The sequence below is a fragment of the Seriola lalandi genome, unplaced genomic scaffold (assembly GCF_002814215.2).
Source record: "Seriola lalandi dorsalis isolate HSWRI2012SDOR001 ecotype SW California unplaced genomic scaffold, Sedor1 jcf7180002054935, whole genome shotgun sequence".
In the NCBI taxonomy this organism is placed as follows: domain Eukaryota; kingdom Metazoa; phylum Chordata; class Actinopteri; order Carangiformes; family Carangidae; genus Seriola; species Seriola lalandi.
Genome location: NW_019525487.1, coordinates 214,669 through 218,607, shown reverse-complemented (window position 1 = coordinate 218,607; position 3,939 = coordinate 214,669). Strand labels below are relative to the sequence as shown.

The following is a 3,939-nucleotide window of genomic DNA, read 5'->3' as shown; positions in this document are numbered from 1 at the left end:
GAAAGACATAATAAGTTTAAGGAAAATTGTAGAATAGCCTAATTAGTAATGTTGGTGATTTAAATAACCATGCAAGATTAATGAAGATGGGCCCTCAACTTCTTAACGGTAAGACATGTGTAGATTAGACATTGAGTGAAAGTTGGCTTAGAAGGATAGTCGAATTGGGTAAAGATAAATAAAAAGAGAAATTTAAAAGGAACAACCCTGGGCCCAGGGCAATTGGATAATTGTAAAAATAAAGAGGATAAAAAGGAAAAAGGATATAAGGAAAAAGGATATAAGATGAAAAGGATATAAGATAAAGGAAGCTGCAGATTAGGTCAAAACCCTAGGAAAAGGCGATTTTAGATGGGCCGCAAAACCAAGGAATAATACTCTATTTCGAGGTCAGTTCAGGGAACTGGAGGTGTAGAAAGAAATCATTGTCCACGGACAAGTGATATCTACATCTCATAAGGTAGCATAAATTAAAAAGAAAGGAAAAAGAAAAGGATAAAGGAGCGGCAGAAAAACGCATGTGATAAAAGTGTGAATGAGACATCTTTCAGAGTTTAGGATTAGATATTGGTTGTGTGTTGAAATGAGGTTGAATTTGTTATGTGTTACAAGCTTGTTGTGTGTTTTTACTTGTTGAATGATTTATCTCTGTGAGTGTGGAGCCAGATTCCACAGTTGCTGCGTCTGTGTGTGTGTGTGTATGTGAGTATGTGTGTTTAAAGGTGTTGTTTAATGTGCACATTGTCCTGTCAGTGAGGGGAGAACTGCAGTGAGTTAGGAGGTTTATATTAATGTAATAACTATTATATTGAATAGATCTGTGCAAGTTCTCATTCGTCCAGGTCATAGTTATCTCTTTCTCAGATTAAATCAAAGGCAACTGGACTTGTATTTGTCTGTGGAAGACGTTTCGCCTCTTATCCAAGCGGCTTCATCAGTTCAATACATAAGAACTGATGAAGCCGCTTGGATAAGAAGCGAAACGTCTTCCACAGACAAATACAAGTCCAGTTGCCTTCGATTTAATCTGAGAAAGATATATTGAATAGAATATATATATAGGTTGTGATTAAGAGTGGGAGATTTAGTAAAATACAGAGAAAGGTATTCTGTTTTTACTAATAAAAACCCATGAGCCTTTTGAAATGACGTTTTTAGGTTAAGGTTAACAACTTATGAGCCTTTAGAAAGGACATTTTCAGGATCGGTTAAAACATATGAACCTTTTTGAAAAGGACGTTTATACTTTGCTGAAGATTATGAGCTTTATGGAGGTTATTTTGAATTGGTAATAAAATATGAGCCTCTGACAAGGGGACATTTTTAATGGGTTAAAGTATAAGCCTCCAGGAAAGACGTTTTGAAGAGAAGTGGAGAAAGTATTAGGGATATTTGTGGGCGTATACATGAGTATAGATTAATAAGTGATAATCCTATATTATTGGATGATTTAAGGGGTTAATAGAGTGCATTTATTTGCAATGCTCGCTATGGTTAATCGAAAGTAAGGCTTGGTAACGGACTGACCAGTTAATGTGTTTGAGTGGTTATCGGAGTATTGTTTTTGGAATTATACTCTACTGAGAAGTGGTAAAGGAGTGGCTATTAACCGCATGTGGATTGGTTGAATTAAAGCATTTGGGGATTGTTGGTCCCTTGTGGGATTTTGCTTATAGGAAAAAGGGTAACGTTGCTTATTGTTTTAGAGATTGTGTGTGTGGTTAGTTAACATCATATGTGGATTGGTGCTGTGATTTGCTATTATAATAGTAAGTGGTTGATTCCTCTGAAGTTGGCAATTCTCTTTCATTCTTTTCTGTTTACTGTGGCAACATAGTGGCATATAAATAGTTAATAAACAAACAAACAAATTGATAGATGGATTAATAATTTTAATTATTGATTGATTGATTAATTGGTTTATTAAAATAGATTCATTGCTAATTAGTTAATTATTTAATTAATTAATTAATTAATTAAAAAAAGAGAGGGGGAAAGTAATCTAAATAATTTAATTAGATTAAAGTTTCAGTAATTAATTTTAACTTATAACTTGAGAACATACAGAAGTCATCACAATGGTGAAAAAGAAAATTTAAAATTTAAATCCAAAAATAATTACTCCTGTTGATGTAGTACAAAAGAGTAATCCTTTGATTAAAGGTATTGCAAAGATGTCAGAGAAATGGCATTAGCGTTGGCCTGAAATTGACCAACCTTGGCCAGTGGAAGGGACTCTTAACCCTGATGTAATTAAAACGATGCAGGTGCTTGTGTCCACCTATAAGGCAGATCAAAAGAAGGGCAAAAAAGGGGAACAACGTTAAGAAAAGAGACAAATAGAGCTTGGCATTCTTCAGTTGTTTGAAAATGAGGGACTGAAACGCTTAAAAGCTACAAAACATAAGAATGACAGAGGTGCAGAAATAATTCAAAAAAATGTAAAAGAAATAGAAAAAGTGATGGCAGAAATTAATACACCGTGTTCACATACGGATCCAATCAAGAGCCCTCCACCTTATGAGAAGGAGGTGGAATACGAGGAAATCTATCCCCAGCTTCCAGTGATCAGTCACGAGGGTAATTATGGCATCAAAGATGAAGAGGACCAAATAATAGAAACAGGAAAAGCACAAACGATTATAAGGATGTATCCAAGTTCTAAAAGTAAGAAAACGACCCGCCTGGAAACCAAGGGTAAATTGAGGATCAGGAAGATGGTCTCCGAAGATGATGATGATCAGAGTGATCTAGAGGGGGCCATAGGTGGATATGACCCTGCAGTCAGGAGGATACTGGCTAAAGCTGAAAAGAGAGGAGATAAAACATGGACAGAAGATGATAGCTCAGGAAATGATAGCTCTAATGAGAGTGAGGATGGAAACGATGATGGAGATTCAGAGATTGAGGATCTTTCGATGTCCAGAGAATTTGTTCCTGCAACATCCAGTACTAGAATAAAAAAGGATAAACAGAAGTCTCTAAAAGAGGTCGAAAAAAGTATTGATCAATGTCTATCGTTCTTGGAGTTGTCTACTGGAAAAGAAAGCCAAAGAACGCTGGAGAAACAACTAGGAGAACTAGAGATACAGAAGAAAAAGTTGCAGGAAAAAGATTCCCAAGAAGTACTATCGAAATATACATTGCGCCCAAGAAAAAAATGTACTACAAAAAAAGATGGTTCCGGTGATTGTCCGAGGACAGAATTTGGAGTATAAGCCTTGGCAGCATACAAATATGTCAGATGTGATGGAGAAGTTACCAACTCTTCAGGATGGAGCACATCCTTGGACTTCAAAGATGGATGAGCTCATGGTGGGAACACAGTTTGCTATGGGAGATATTAAGAAACTGCTGGGTTATCTCCTTGGGGTTCCAGCGATGGAAGAGATTCTACAGAGAGCGGGACTTAATCGATATGTGGGAACTGCTGTGAATGATCCAGAGCTGCTTTCTGCACATAGAGCTTGAGTGTGGAGAGCGCTGAAAGACACATTTCCGACAAATGTACATCCAGATAATGTTCTTATTGAGGCACTGGGACAAGAAGAAAATCCGAGGGCCTATCTGTCAAGAGCCTTTCAAAAGTGGAGAAATGTCACAAGAAATTAGTCAAATGGAGCAGTCAATTTTACAAGCCAAAATACAGAAGGGGCTGCCCCAGCCAGTGAGAAGTAAACTAGCCGAAGTGGTTGGTCTTGGAAGCATGACAAAGAGTGTTTATATGGATCATATAGCCCAGGCATCACCAAATGGCGGACCGCGGTCCGGGCACGGACCCAGTGACGGTTCTGCCCGGACCCGTAAAAATTATATAATAATTATAATATTAGGCCAGCTAATTTAGTTAATACAACAGAAACGTCATCAATAGCCAAGCCAATCAAATCGATTGTTTACCTTTCAGCACCAGAGAAGAGGGGGGGGGGGGGGGGGGGG

At 37.5% G+C, this 3,939-nt stretch overlaps 1 pseudogene; it reads left to right on the top strand.

The window, feature by feature from the left end:
* Positions 1-2,462: 2,462 nt before the first annotated feature.
* Positions 2,463-3,939, top strand: part of LOC147817580 (uncharacterized) — a 3,010-nt pseudogene continuing 1,533 nt past the window's right edge.